The sequence below is a fragment of the Anoplolepis gracilipes genome, chromosome 15, assembly GCF_047496725.1.
Source record: "Anoplolepis gracilipes chromosome 15, ASM4749672v1, whole genome shotgun sequence".
In the NCBI taxonomy this organism is placed as follows: domain Eukaryota; kingdom Metazoa; phylum Arthropoda; class Insecta; order Hymenoptera; family Formicidae; genus Anoplolepis; species Anoplolepis gracilipes.
The window spans coordinates 8,000,953-8,018,363 of NC_132984.1; the positions used below are offsets into that span (position 1 = coordinate 8,000,953).

General features: G+C 29.7%; 1 pseudogene; it reads right to left on the reverse strand.

Moving 5' to 3' along the window:
- Nucleotides 1-1,253: 1,253 nt before the first annotated feature.
- Nucleotides 1,254-16,799, reverse strand: LOC140674148 (fatty acid synthase-like; annotated as a pseudogene).
- Nucleotides 16,800-17,411: the final 612 nt, after the last annotated feature.

A 17,411-nucleotide genomic window follows, 5' to 3' on the forward strand; every position in this document is an offset into this window, starting at 1 on the left:
GTTCCGATTAAACATGTTATACTCTGAGAAATCATTTCTTGCCTTTCCGCGCTGCAATAATTTTCTCCATTATTTTTTCTTTTACGTTTTCGCGAAGTACTAGTCGATGGAAGTTCCATTGAATTTTTAACTTCAGACATGCGCATATCACAAGATTCAACACTAAAATCAATAATACTATATTTATAGATATTTTTCCATTATTTACAATTTTCCATTATAGACAATTATAATATAATCATATACAATTTATATTTAAATATATGCTTAAATTTAATTTGCTATTGATTATATTATTATTTTTATTAATTTATATTTGTGATTGTTATAAAAATATAAATTTATTTGTTATAATTTATATACTAATATAAAGAATAATATTTACAATTGATATAATTATATTTATTTAAAATTCAAACGTAAAAATGGCACAAATTTTGATAATACAGATATTAATCAAAATATTAATTTGGAAATTGTACCTTTCAGTAGAGTTTTCTGTAGTAACATTAGATGTTTCATTATGAACCTTTTTAGATAATTTGCAATAGACGATGGGGAGCCACTATAGCATAAAATTGCTTTACAAATCTTGCATATTACATCTTTTCCAGCATCAGATTATCTGCGTACTTCCATACCCAACTAGTTTTTTTCGGCATATTTATATATATTTTTTTAAATTCTAAATCACAATAGACTCACGATGTAAGAGAAGAAAGTTATGCTACCAGTTAGAGATGCTAGAGTATAAATCGAACAGTACGCTTACAGCGTGTGAACAGAATACACTAGCATTGTGGAGAGAGTATACACAAGAGCATTTTGTCGTTTTGAAGTTAACGGCTAATTTCACACAAGAAGGCATTAATGCCTAGTACACTAAGAAATGCACCGTCCTTGTGCACACATATTCGCAGTTAATATAAATAACCGGTGTAATATCAGTTAACCGTAACCGTAAAATCGTTTAATCGGTTATTAACCGGATATCCGATTAACCGATTAACCGTAAAACCGATAAAATCACGAGCCTTACCGTCCACATAATCATATTATAGATATTATTACTTTTACAGATATTTGTCTATCCTTTTGCAAATGTAAACTGTTTTATGAAAGTATATATTAAGATGTAAGATACAAAATAAAAAATGTCAAATATGTCAAAATTATTATTCAAAATGTTAATATATTTTTTTTATATGTTCTTAATATGTACTTTCATAGAACAATTTATTATTATGAAAAGAAAAAATGTATAAAAAAATATATAAAAAATAATAATATCTGTAAGAATCATAATTTTTTAATTTACAAAGTTTCATTAATAAATGATGCTATTTCGTCATTGTCCACACCGAAAAAATTGTATTCTCTATTTTAGAAGAATTATAAATTAAATATTTCCTTCTAAAGCTTTCCTCCAATAAAATATTCTAAAAAATTCAGAATATTCCCCTCTAATGATCTTTTGTTAAGAATAGTATATGAAATAAAAAAAATATTCTTAAATTGTATCATACAAACCCTATTTGCGCTCACACCACTAGAGGGCATTACGGTATATTTTTCCCGTAGATAGAAAAACCTCTCGCAAGATATAAGAACCCCAACTCAAGAGAGCTCAGTATCGGGGCTCTTAGCCCTGAAGATGCAAACTGCAACGTTTGCGAAATGTCATTGCGTGCATTACGCTGTTTAATCACGCGGCATCCTTCCGGAAGTCCCCAGTTTAGACAATTCTAATGGTCACGAAAGCCTCAAGACTAGAAATGTATATATTCTTACATATTAAGAATATTTAATACTTTTCTATTTCTTGAGGATTTCTGTCTTTAGTTAAGAAAATCCTCTTGGCGCTTATTTTAAAGGAAGATATTCTAAAAATAAGTGGCATATTCTTAAAATGAGAATATGATTTTTTCGGTGCATCATTGTAAGATGAATACCTTCCACGTAGTGAATTTGCACTGCACTTTCGGTAATCTAAATGCAGTTTCTCTTATAAAAATTATCTTAAAAATGATATGCTCTAGTTAAACTATTTATCTTATGTAAACCATAATCTTCTTCAATAAAAGTGGTAGATGTAAGTGTGGGTTTTAATAATATTATAGATGACTTAAGGCGTGACAATGATGTTATATCATAATTTTGTATAGCTTTTATATGATCATAAAATGTCGAATATAATATTTTTTTTATTTTCCACAGTTAATTCCAATATACTGACTTCCTTCGAAAAGTGAGCCAAAAATAGTTCTAATTTCTTTTTCCATGTACTGCAATTATTCATCTCTAATAAAGGCTGTAAATAATAATATATATTACATTATGTGCATTATTAACAGTCTGTGTACAATAATAATTTACATTTTGAATTAAGGATAATGTACTACATTCTTGCGTATAAGAAATACTGCACGTCTGTATCTTTATTATTAGGTTACTTCCTTTGGATTTTTAAACTAATACGTAAAATTATTTTTTTCATTTGATTATTAGTGATAATTTATTATTTGAAATTAGTGTTATAATTTAATTTCGATTTTATATATGTATATGCTCAAATAATAATCATTATGTTTCCATTATACTGTCGGACAAAAAAAAAACATTTTATTTCAAGAAAAAATGGCATAAACTTTTTAATAAATTTGAATATACTGAATTTAAATCTGACTGTAAAAATATTCTAACTCATTATGATATTGATAAAATTAAGATTATTGGTATAAAAAATCGTGATTTTTTGCAATTTTAGATACATACACACAGTGATAATTAAAATGTGTAACGAAACTTGACTTTTTTTTGTAACACGAGTGTGAATAATCATTTCCGAAGTATTTTTGTATGCTAAACATGAATCCGGTTTCAATTTGGCTATCACGTCACAATTATGAAAAAATAGCGTCGAAACGAAGTTTTGAGGCATTCATGATTTTCATGGTATTAGCACTGGGACTAAATTTTTCTTTTGATGCAATTTTCTCAAAATTGTGATGTGGTAGCAAAATCTTAAAAATGGACTTGTGTTCAGCAAGAATAAATGCGTTGAAAATGACTATTCACACTCATATTACAAAAATTGTGTCGGACAGTGTGTGTATTTATGTATTAAACATAAAATAATTTTTGCTATCGCAGCTGAATTTCATATAGGCTTTAATAAGTTAATATAACAAAAATTGCATTTTTTATTAATTTAGTACTATTTTTTATAAATTGTCGTTTTTTCAGGAGCTTTGCATATTATCTTCGTAAAGTGAAATGTTTAATCTTTAATTTGAACAGTGATAAATCCTTTATCACGTCAGAAAATATTGCTATTCAAAGATTGCAAAAATCGAATTGTAGTTTTTTGCACATTTAATTTTCTTAAACTTCTGATAAGCTATTACTTTTACGACCAAACTTGAAATTAGCACATCCAAATTTATTAAAAAATATATGCGTCCATTCCTGAAGAAATCTTTGTTGTAATCATGTTATTTTTAATATTATATAACTTATATATATATATATATATATACATATATATGTATGTATGTATATATATATTGTTATTATTATAAATTTGCTTAGTCAAGAAAAACGTTACAGAAACTTTACAATCTTTTAAAATCTAAATTATGAAAAAATTATAAAGTAAGAAAATAAAAAATTTAATTTATTTTATTATTTTAATGCACATTCTAACAAGTTATTATAATGTATACTCTAATAAGTTATTTCATATAGTCTTTCCTTCTATTAATTATGTATAAACATAGTTAATTATATCACTTTTGCAATAAAAAGTTATAATATATTTTTAATAATTAACTAACCATTTCACTTTTAGAATCAAAATACATTTTTATTATATAAAGTAAAATGTTATTTTGTAACTCTTGTTCTGAAGTATAATAAAAAAGCTTTTCAGTCAAATATTTTATTTGATCAGGAGCTCCATCTATAAGTAATAAACGTCCAGAGAAATTCTTAGCTTCTAATAATCTTGCTAATTCGATAGCGATTAAAGATCCAAATGAATAACCGACAATGAAATTTTTTTTTTGATTTTGCATCTTCTTCAATATATGCTAGAAAAAGAAACATATGTAAGATAGCTTTTAATTAAAGCCAATCTGTTTATACACTCGTCAGGATGTTTCCACGGGAGAAAGATATTATTGATAATGTTGCGTGAAATATATTTTGAACTTGTATAATAATAACACTCACTATTATTTAGAATGTTAAACACAAGTATTTATTTATATATAAAAGAAAGTAAAAGTTAACACAACTTTCTTAATATAATTATAGGACTTTAATCGATTAAAACACGGAAAGGATCTTAGACACAACCGATCACTCGCGCAGATATCGGTAAAAGACGAATCTGCAGCATCAACCGACGTGACGAACCCTCTTGTTATTTTGTTGTTAAGCAACGTACTTAGAATATATAAATATTATTTAATTTTACCGTGTATACAGACGCATATTAGAATAGCCAATAGAAGAATAGTAAGTAAATGCAAACATAGATATATGACATCATAGATGATATCTTACAATATTTATATTAATATATAACATAATTATAATATTTATTTATATTTATACAATATGTAAAAGAAATTTAGTAGCAAAAGAAAATGAAGAAATAATTTTAAAAAATGGTAATTTAAATGTTGTTTTTCAATTGTCAGAAAATCTTCTGACATTCAAAGAAACGTCTTGTATCAATTGCATAACACTTTATTATACATATATTTTATTAACATGTTTGTTGAACATGCACAAAAAACTGACACCAAATAATACATTAATATATCTATATTAAAATGCATCACAATTAATAATATAATCAAAATTAATTAAAAATTCTCTTCTCTCTCTCCATTAATCGCAGTTGTCACTTTTTTGTTGCTCAAAATCGTTAAGTGATCACCTTCGATATAATGTACTTTCACTTTATTTTGAGTTATCTGAAATATAATATAATTCGTTAATAGTGAAATTTTGTTAAAATAAATTTATTGGATGTAGATTCTGACAAAATTTTTTCAAAATACCTTGTGCAAACCATAATCCTCTTCAATATCAGGTACATGTGATAAGCTAGCTTTGAGCAACGTTATGGGTGATTTAATATGCGATAGTGTAGAAGGATCATATTGTCGAAGAGTGACTATATGTTTGTATATAGTGTTGTACATAGTGTTTTCAGATTTATGAATGAAAGTGATGTATTTTTTATTGCTAAAAAGTATTTGGCAAAAATATCAAACCGCTCCTCCCAAAATTTACAGTCCCTCAGTATCATTAAAATTTGTTGAATATGAATTTATACACATTTTTTAAATAACTTTAAAAAATTTTTCTAGACTTTAACTTTTTGCAGTCTTACTGAATCTCAATATTACTTTATGTTCCAAACTATGAGTCTATCTCGACATAAAAATTTATGATTATTTACAAAACATTCTAGCGATTCCGAAAATATTTCTTGTAGTATTATGATTGGATATACTTTTGCGAAGATTTTTTTTATGTGTGTTATGTAACATAAGAGACTACTGAAATATAGAAAAATATCCGTCATAGGATATAAGTAGAAATAATTGAATTGCATATGAACCTACTGAAAAAAAATGTTAGAAATACCAGATCGCAAAAAGTTAAAGACGTTTAATATAATTGTTTTTTAATAACTATTGATTAAATGAAGAAAATGTAAGAATCATAAGATATTTGTAACTAGAAATATACTTCATGTACATAAAGAAAAAGATTGTACCTTTTCACTGGTTCCTGGTTTATAAACTTCCATAAGATTGGTTAAAATATCAATTTGAAGTTCAATATCGTTAGAATATAGTGTATAATATTCGTACATTATTCGCAATTGTTGAGGAGCACCATCGATGAGTACAAGTCGCTTTTTATAATTCATAATCCGATTTTCTTGCTAATTCAATTGCGAAAATAGATCCAAAAGAATATCCTACCATTACAAAATCTTTTCCATCTTTTAATCTTGATGATACGTGCTGTAAAAATATTAAAATAATACAGCAAATTTGATGCCTACGGTTTTAACAAAAAATACACACATACATAATTCTTATATTAATAAACCATAAAATTACAGTTTATCAAGATTTTAAGACTTGAATCAACCCCATAAGTTTTTGTAGATTTTTTTTTATGTTGAATTCGGCTATAGAATTACTCTAGCATGTCACAATTTTGAGAAACAGGATAGAAACTTTAAGAAAAGGTTTTTGGTAATATTTAAAGTACTATAACTTAGAAGGGGCAAACATAATTTATAGACCTATTAAAAGAATCGTTAATGATTATACTTCAACATAAAATCCAAAAAATTTAACAGAGTACATATACAGAGTGTTTTTAAAATCCAGAAACGGTCGCATATCTCATAAACAATGCATTTAGAAAAAAATATTTCAAAAAAATAAAAGTTATAAGGTTTAAAAAGACATATTCAATGACAGACAAAGTTACAGTACGCCATTTTTCTCAAAATTATGGCATACTAGAGTAATCTTGCGGCCGGATTTGAATTCAGCACAAAAAAAGTTATAAAAAATAAGTTCCATTCAGATCACGCGATACTTCCAAAAAAGATAATTTGTCGTCTCCGATATTATGTTTGTAGTCTCAATATTGTTTGTGCTATATTGTAGGGATGTTAGAGAAAATTTAACACTCGATACTAAGTGTTTAAATACAGTTCCACAGCCATCAATTCCTGGTATAAGAAATACTTGGGCTGTATCTTCCTCTTTTTTAGTAGAAAGATCTAAACAAATTTCTGTCATGAAATCTTCGTCTTTTACGATACCGAATAATTTCGCAACGTTATCTGGTTTTGTTATTTCTATTAACTGTTCAGCTTGTGTATTATCGTTATTTGCGTTAGACATCGCAATGAGTTTTGCAAACGTAAGGTTCCGTATCTCTCTCTCTCTTGTGCAGTGGGAAAGATATCAAATTCTCGTTCCATGGTTTGCTTGATTTCCACAACCATCATAGAGTCTGTTCCATACTCAGCCAGAGATATATTTTAACTTATCATATTCATGTCTTTTATCTGGTAATATAAAATATCTGGTAATATAAAATTAAGATATATATATAATTTATTATATTTTATGCAAAAGTTTATCATTATAATAATAATAATCATATAAGTAATACAAGCAATCGAGACTGTGTACACCCGTGCACAGTAAGTAAATATTAACCCTAATATTTACTTAGAATATTCGCGACAGCTTCCACCATATTGTTAATTCCGAAAGATTCTTTCTTCTCAGCAACGATGCTGTTTATGACTGGTCGACTTTGAAGTAAAAATATTTCGAGTATTCCGAGACAGCTGGATAGTTTTTGCTACAAAGTGCCACCAATAATGAGTTCCTTATCCTCTTCTTGCATATCAGCGACAAGACCCACATCACCTATGGCTTCCCATTAAATTGCCAGTGCGGGTAATCCATCCTTCGCCCTCTTCTCACACACTCTCTCCATGACGGAATTGGCCATACCATAATTAGTTTGTCCAGCCTTTCTTCTGCCGCAATAAACAGAAGAGAACATTACAAAGTGCCGTAGTTTGGGCTAGATCTTTTTGGATAGTTCATCCAACATTTTCGTCGCCCAAGCCTTCGATTTGAAAGATTCCTTGTTTGATTCTTGAGAATGTGATCTTTTAGCACCACAGCGAGATTGAATATTGCATCCACCGGTACTATTCTTCCAGCAGTTTGCAAGAGATTTTCACAATCGTTACGATTAGAGATATCAATATTTTTAATAATGAGTACATTTACACCGTAGGATTTCCACAATTGAATTCTCATGCGCTGATAACCATTTTTTATTCCAGTTCGCGATATCAGGACAACATTTTTAGCTCCTCGTAATATCAGCCAGTTAATTCCAATCCGAAGCCGCCAAGACCTCTTAGTATAATGTAGCTTCTGTCACTGAGACAATAATAACGACCATGTGCCATAACAGGTCCGTTCAAAGCTTGGTCTTCCTCTTGAATTTTTAAAATTATCTAAAAAAATATTTATATATTAGAGGTGTCTAAATTATAATAGTATTTCAATTTTTTTTTCTATTTTGTTATAAAATAAATATTCTTTACAAATATTGTGAATTAAGTTATACTTTTAGCATACCTTTCTTATATGTTTCCCACTTGTCATATATCTGAAAGCCGCCTCGATTTCTGATTTTGGGAAAACTTTTACCTGAAGTGGTTTGATTTTTCCATTTTTCAGACCGTCAGCCATCATTTTGGACAACAGGGATTTATGCTTGTGATGTTTGACAAACATATTCTCTAATAAAATACCGTGAAAACGAATGCCTTCTTGAAACAGATTTATATTTAGAGAATTGTTAGAAATAAGATCAAACTTTCCAATCTCTAGGAAACGACCTTTTCGTGCTAAATAACGAACGGATGCAATTAATTTTTCTTTCGTCAATGAATTTAACACGATATCTACACCGCGATTGTTTGTTTGCATCATTATCATTTGTTCGAAACTCGTATCTCGAAAATTTCCAATGTGCTCATCCATAATAGTTGGAAATGTTTTTTTAATAAATTCTCGCTTTTCAGTTGTACCCACGGTAGTAAATACCTCGCATCCCTCGCTAAGAGCCAAGTGGATAGCTGCTTGTCCAATGCCTCCAGTACCAGAATGTATAAGTATTTTATCGCCCTTCTTCATCTTTCCAATAATATACAAGGCGAAGTAACACGTACTGTAAACGCATGGAACTGTAGCCGCCTCTTCAAATGTCCATGTATCAGGTATGTTCCAACATAAATCTTTGTCTTTCATAACGACGTTTGCTATACATCTGAAAAGAGCAATATTAGTCAATGATATTTTATATAATGATTTTTCGGACATTTTCAATGACATTATATTTACTTGTTATCAGAAAGTCCCATTACGCGACGTCCATCGATATCGAATCCTACGTATTCCAGACCAAGAGATGTAGGCTGAAATCTTTCTTGCGACATTGCTATCGGAAATAAATTTAGTTTGCCGGTAGCTAACATTACATCTTTAAAATTAATAGAAGAATAGACCACACGTACTAAATATTCGAAATGAGACTCAATAGGTATATCGTTTTCTATCCAATATAATGTATTTAGATCATCACGAACCTACCAGTATATTTCAATTAATTATCTTATTAATCCCCTATTAAACTGAAACACTCGAATCTTTCCAATATTTTTGTTTTACAAAATAATTTTTATTTCTATTTTCCTAAATAGTGTTCAGACAAATGCTGTTTGCCTAGGAAAATAGCATTTGAACACAAATAGACAAATGAAAGCTATTTGATTAGCCAGATAGCATTTGTCTAGTCAAAAGCTATTTTCCTAAAGTAACTATTTGCCTACGACGTACATATTATTGCTCATATAAATAATTGATATATTATTTAAAGATTTGCAAAGATTTGTATGTAGTATGTACCATTTGAGTGACGTAGGCGGTAGACACAGGTTTGGCTTTTGGACATAATAATTCTAAATGCCTGTAAGAATCCCAGGTCTGATTAGAACGCAAAACATTAATAGTCATGTCTTTTTCCAATTGCTGTATATAAAAAGGATTTTGTAAAGAGAATTTAGGAGCCTTTTGATCTTAAATAAGCACTCACAAGTTCGCCGCCTGATTCTTTTCTCAAACAGTTAACGAAACCTAACAAACCGCACTCAAACTCTCCCTCTCCAACAATTATAATTCTACTGTCTTTATCAAATTGATTTTCATCTTTCACGAGCAACTTTAATTCATTTAGCCAATTAAAGTTGTCATTATTTATATAAACGATAGCCTTTTCTTTATCTGAACTTTTTTTCTTCAGAAGCACAATCACTTCAGTCTCAGTTCATTTTTCAAGAATAACATTTAATTTATATTGCCACAAGTACTTGTCGTAGTTAATTATGTCGCCCTTTTCGCGCGTTAATAGATAACCGCCTTCTCTTATAAATGGTAAAAGTCTTTCTAACGAGTTTTGTTGTTTCGTCAAGAGATTCAATCCGACAGCTATTAAGGCTTTATCATTTATAGATGGTTTGTTTAAGTCTGCAATTGTAACATTTTGTGGCAATTCTACAAGATTGAAACAATTCGATAATGTTAATAAAGTAATATTTGCTTGTATTTGCGGCATGTTATTAAAAGTTTCAGTCAGTAACAAAGATGATAATTCTTCCAATGTTACATTATCGACATCTTCTACTAATTCAATGGCTGTTACTTTAATGATCTGATGATCTTCCAACACAAGTTGCGCCGATATTTGGATCGCTTCGCTCAAAAAAATTTTTGCGTGATCATAATGAGCTACAAATATGTGTTCCTCAATAACAGGATCTTAAATTAGTTTTCGGCGAGAAATTGCGGTAACGCTAACGCCTTGAATCTCTATTCCACTAGATATAACAGTATCTATTTTTCTGTATATCCGTATTGATAATTCTGTAATGAGACAACAACTGAAATAGCAATTTCTTAAGAAAATTCCTTTACATGATATTAATGATAATGCAATAAATAAAATATAAAAATACGTTTTTAATATATATTCAATTTTAAATTATTAAATTTTTAATTTTAAATTTTTATTTATTAAATTTTAATTTATTAATATTTTAATCGGTGAAGAACATACGTTTATACTCTTCTGTCATCATTTCCCGCAGTTTTGACATGTGAAGCGCAGGATTGATCACCAATTTTTGAATACTAGTAGGTACATATAAATCCTTAGTATCGTATCCAAGTATATGCAATTGCAACGTATCCATAGTATATGCATAGTATATGCATAATATCCATAAATGTTACCCAATTATTTGTCCAAGAGATATGTCCTTTGCTACCTGAAATAAATGCGCTTTTTAATTCACGGAACCAGTCACTGTACTGGTAGCCGCGTAATTTCAACTCTTTAGATGTCTCGAGCAGTCATGTGTTCTTCTTCCTCGTCATCTTCCGGCAATAGATTGGTAGGAATTATTTCTTGTTCCGGATTTGATACAGTATGCACTGTACCCATTACGACAACATTATCTCCTTCGATAATAACTTCGAATTTTCCGCTATCTGTGTTTTTTTTCGATATTACAAATATAAGTATGATATCATATAATCTTAACATTATTATTGTAAAATAATTGTAAAATGATTTAATTTGGTAAATACCTTGTATCGTAATTGTCAATTTTACATTATTCGATAAATGAGTAGCACGAATAAACTTTATATCTTGAAATATTATTGGCATAGTTGTGTATATTTTGTCTTCCATCATGCCGATGGTTTTCCAAACAAGCGCAATATATCCTGTCGCAGGTAATAAATTTTTTCCGTCGATTATATGACCGACCATATACTCAAAACTTTCGTCGTTGAGACTGATTTTGATGTGTCTTTCTCTGGATTGTATATGCTTCTGTGATTGATAGATTGCTACAAACTAATCTTCAGAATGATCCTATCTATATCCCGACATTAAAAGCTTATTTGTATATATGAATTATACATACTGCAACATGTACAGATATTAATTATAATATTGTATTTTACCTGATAGATGGAGAAATCATAGGAGTGCCTCGACTAACTGGAAATTCTACTGGTGGATATAAATTAGCGATCTGCGGTTGTAAGCCACAAATGTAGAGTTTTCCAATCCCTCGTAAAGTTACATCGGTATTCTTGCTCAGTGCGCTCAATCAGTACGATGTTCATAGTCACTGCGTTATTTGAAATTAAATTCGTTGCTTGTTCAAATAGTATGGTATTTAAAATACTATATGTGTGATAATATGCTGAAGATAATGTCGCTGCCTGATTGGACCATTCGATATAAGGTACGGAGGTACTGATCCACTTTAGACTTCGTTTTCTTAGCCGTGTTATTATTTGATTCAAGTCAAATAAAAGTCGAGTTTTTATGGATGCGAGATAATGACTGTGATATGGTATATCGCAGGAGATTTCGTTCACATTAATGTTGTTAATCTGCCAAACAAAGTTAATTGATGCAAGGAAGTATAAAACAAATTAAATCTTTGTTAGAGTTCAATATTTTTAAACCAAAAAGCTCAAGTTAAATCAATTTGATTAAAAATTAAATTAAAAACGATACCTATAATTTTTTCACAAATTTTTTTATGGATTCTGCAGAACCACATACTATGTTGCTGTTTTGATTATTATAGCATATTATTTCAATGTCCGCTGGACACATAATTTTTAGACGTTTGTAATCAAGGTTCACAACTGCCATAAGACTGTGAATCACATTTTCTTCAACACAGGCTATACCAATAAGGTATGCCGATAAAATAGTTTGTTCAAGAGTTAGACATTTATCCGCATATGCACAACCCAATTCACCAGCAGAATAACTAATCATGTAATCTGCAGTAATTTCTAAAGATGTTAGAAGATCCACTAAGGCGATTTATAAAGTTATACAGAGTTATTTTTATTATATTGTATTATACATATTATATTTAAAAATTGGGCATATTTTTCTTTACATATTCATAATGTTTATAATAATTTATCTGAATAGCAACAATGCTGACAAATGCATGTAAAGCATTTTTGCATCCTTCTTCATCTTGCTTTGCTAAAATGTTCATGATATTTATATCATATAATTTTAAAATATCGTCGCACTTTTTTATAGCATTTGCAAAGACGTGAAATTTTAATAAATCTCGACCTGATAAAGTTTTAATTTAGAAATTACATCATGTCATTATTTCAATGTACTATCATACGTGAAACGTAAAATATTGAATATTTATACCCATTCCTGGCCATTGCGCGTCTAAGGTAGAGAATATAAACCAAATAGATCTTTTTACATTTTTATAATTTTGAATCTCTTTTATTGAACTTTGTTGCAAAGTGCATTGCTTCAGTATAATATATCCTCTCCATGGATGACTCTCTATATTGTCCGCATAAATATCATGTAATAAACGAATATATTCGGCATCTGTAGAATGATTAGCGACCTACGAGAAAAATAATTTTCTTAAAATTTTGTAAATAATATATTTTTTAATTATTAAAAATTATGTTGCTTGAAATATCTACTAACATCATTCAAAAACAAATTTACTGATTCTTTTGTGCGTCCAGATAATGTCACGAGTCTTGACAAGCCGTCGTTTGGTGCTCTATTATTAATTTTCTGTTTGATATTCCATTTTAGTAACATATGAGCATTGGATCCTCCAAAGCCGAAAGAATTAATGTCTACGCAACCATTTTTAAGTGGCATTACTTCTGTAACCACATGGATGATTCTATTTACCAGAACATCTATATCATCTCGTGGTGATGTGTAATTAATGTTTGGTGGAATAAAACCGGTTTCGAATGCTATTATGACCTTAAAAAATCAGTGGAATTAATTGGATAAACAACAGTATGTATTTTTCTAGTATTGCATCTACTTAAAAATTTATTTATTTATTCATTAATTAATTGACAAGAAAAAGGACCTTCTAATATAAAAGAAGAGTAATAGTAATCAGAAAACCACATAGCTGATAAACAAACAATTTAATAAGACTACTTTAAAATTAAAGAATTTTAATAAGAGTATTTTGTTTTATATATATGCGGAATTTACAGTATATTACTTTTCTTATCATGAAAATATTATAGTAGATGCTATTTACTTATCCTACCTTAGCTATTTGAGCGAAACCACTGGCTGGTTCACCGTGACCAAGATTTGATTTTACGGAATCGATCATCAGCGGAGCCTTTTTATTTTTACACAAAACATTATGGATAGCATTAACTTCTTCAGGATCGCCAGCTCTAGTAGCGGTACCATGCACTTCGATGTAATCTAGACAGGTTAGTAATACTCCGCATTCATCGTAAAATTCTGTCAATAATATGCTCTGGATATGCATCGATGGAAACGAAGCTTATTCCTTCTTGCTTGTATCCATCGCTGTTTATTTTAATATGCTTACATGTAGCGTAAATTCTTTTAGCGTTTTTTGCCTTTTGAAGATACAGCACCGATACGGTTTCGCTACGCGAATAACCGCTAGCAGCAGTATCAAAAGGTTTGCAGTAACCATCAGATGACAAAACACCTAAAAAATCATATAGTATTTATATTTATGTATATACAAAGTGTTTCATAAGTCATATTTCATCTCTCAAGAATGAATTTATGAAATCAAAATAAATAAAAAATAAAGACTGACAAAATTACAATTACAAATATGAACCTCCTTTTAACAATTACAATCAAGTAAAAGATGAATAGACGGATACTCTGATATAGAATTTGATGAGATATTAATTAATTTTAATCAAAATACCAAGACGAAAGAACTGCAGATTTATGATGGGATTTAAACATAGATTTGTCGTTCCAATTATCGCATCGTCGCATTGGTCCAACATGATATGATGATACCCAAGAGCCATATCATGAAAACTAGAGCTGCATGCTGTATCAACTGTATAAGACGATCCTTTCAAATCCAGCAAATGTGAAAGCATATTTGCCTGTAGATTTGCTACATCCAACAATGCCTAGATCGTCTACCTATATTATAATTATAAGCGACAATTCATGTGTGTAAACAATAAATTTAATAATTATTCATTTCAACTATTTTTTTCTTATTTATTAATTAATCATTTTTCTCTACCTGAGGATCTTCATACATATATTTCTGTTGTGATTCAATAATAGACGTTCCTATGATTACGGCAGTATTTTTTCCTCGCAATTTCTTTGGATTGATTCCCGCATCAATAATTGCCTCATAAGTATGTTCCAATAGTATTCTCGTCATAGAATCAAGCGTGTGTGCTTGCTCGAAAGATAAGTTGAAAAAATCAGCATCGAATTTTTCTACATTATTAATTGTTCCCATGCATTCCGGTAAATCTGGATGCTCTTTTACAAATTATAAAATTTGATAAAAATTATCACATTTACGTAATAATAAATTTCTAATATACAATTTGTCTAGTAAGAGCGTAACCGAGCAAACTTCTGTTTGAGAACCATTATAGCAAAAGCTTTCGAACGAGTAGAGGGATTCTTCCCTTACGAGACTTATATAAAAAGTTCCAGTTTTTGTCGATTTTCGCTCAAGAATGACGTATTTAATGATGAGTACTGTTTACGCTAAAAGATTCGAAATTGTATTTCTTTGCACGCATCTAAAAGGACCAAAAATGTTGCGAGAAGCGGCTGCTAAATGTATAAAAAAATCAAAAGCGTTTGTAAACAAGTGAAACAACAAATACCGTTGATGATTTATCAGATCGCAGTAAAACACAAAAAATATCAAAGAAAGAGGATGAACAGATTATAGGGGAACGTGGGGTAAAACGGCACCGCGGGATACAATGGTGCAGAGTCGATATCTTTTTATAGAGATGCTACCATGTCATGAAATATGTTGCAATTCTTGACTATTTAAACTATTATTTTATAATAAACTTGTGTTTTTTCTTATAGTGGATATTCCAAAGAATATTTTTAGTAAAAAAAAGATTGATTTATTTTTTTTAATATGTTGAAAAACTTGCTCAATGCTTACATTGGCCGTTCTACCCCACGTTCCCCTACAGTTATTTTCTAATGTGGTTTCAAAGCAAAAAACAAGATTCTTCAAGAGAACAATGATCTAAAACATCGAAGTCGCTTTGTTGCCAATGGAAAGAAGAAAATGACATCAAAACATTAAACTAGCCACGCACGGAGGCAGTGTTGTGAGACGGGCCCGGTTTTCTCGCGCATGCGCGGCGAACGTACCATCAGTAAAGTATCTCCATATGTAAAAAGGTGTACCATTGGTCACCCGTATAATTTTGTAAGTTTTTGTAATTTAAGGAAAAATATAATTTTTAAATTATTTTATGGAAATATATATATATATATATATATATAAAATTATGTGTATATATGTCTGTATATACTTTATATTATATAAATGTCAATTCATTTTTCCTGAAATTACAAAAAGAGGTGTATGTTGTTAAAACTTTCGTGCCCATACCTCCTCTGCAGACAGTCGTCTAGATACGTGTCTGTTCATACTAACCTAACAGACAATATGGCCGCGCATGCGCAAGAAAACCGGGCCCGTCTCACAACACTGCACGGAGGCAAGTACGCGCGCACGAACGCACGCACACATTTTTTTCTTTTTCATCCTCTCTTTCTCTCTCACACTCACTCGTGTGTGTGTGCATGCGTGCATGAACGTTTCACACACACGCATCGCGTGTAGCAAGTAGCTGATCGCAACGTTCCACGTAATCACCCATCAAACCCATAAAATTTTGGTAAAGAAAAATTGTTTTAGAATTGAGTCAAGAATACTACATTTAAGGAGAAAAGGTTATTTCGTATCAGCCTGTATAATTATGTAATTATTGAAGAAAAGAACGTATATTTACATTAAAACTAATCACAAATAAATATAAAGCTGTAAATTGTAATTACATTTTTTCCGTCGGCCGTGATCTATTCTAAGAAGCTAAACTTTGTTGAATAGGTTTTCTCGTAGTTGAGTCATATTATTTGAATTTGGAAATCTACGATACCTGAAATAACGATTTCTTCACTAGAATGAAAACTAGTGCACAGTCTGCATGTTTCTTCCACCATGATGTCAATTGTTTTCGTATATGTTAATCCGGAACAATATTATATGGATTATAAATATATTATTTTATTTTTATAATGATGTCAACACTATATTTGCGATGCAGTTTTCACTATAGATAAAGAGTAAAAGAATATAGACAATAGAGTGAATAAACCGTTACTTTATATAGACAGATTTTACCTTTTAATTATTTAAATTTTTGCAACTGTATAATACTGATATTAGGTCGTGTATTTTTAATTTTTTTGTACAATTTTGTAATTCTAATCATTTCCAGTTGAAACATATAAATCGTACACAAAACATTGTTCGCTATAAATACAATACTCGATAATATTGGAAATAATTGTATTTAAGGGGATGCCGTACTGTCCTACCTTACCGATAAAACGCTAATATTTTTTAAATTCACCGATATCTTTGTTAATTAAAATGATTGATAAATCCTTTTCTACTATTGAAGTATTTTTAATAACAATGCGTGACAGCTATATTTCAAATAAAAAAATCAAACATTTACAATTTTGTTATGACTTTCTTGCGTCAGATCACAAGAATATTTATCTGATGTAAAAGTTCTGCAGCTTATTCATGCAGCAAATGTAGCTGGCTCGATAGGGATAACATAAGAGAGTATTAGTGA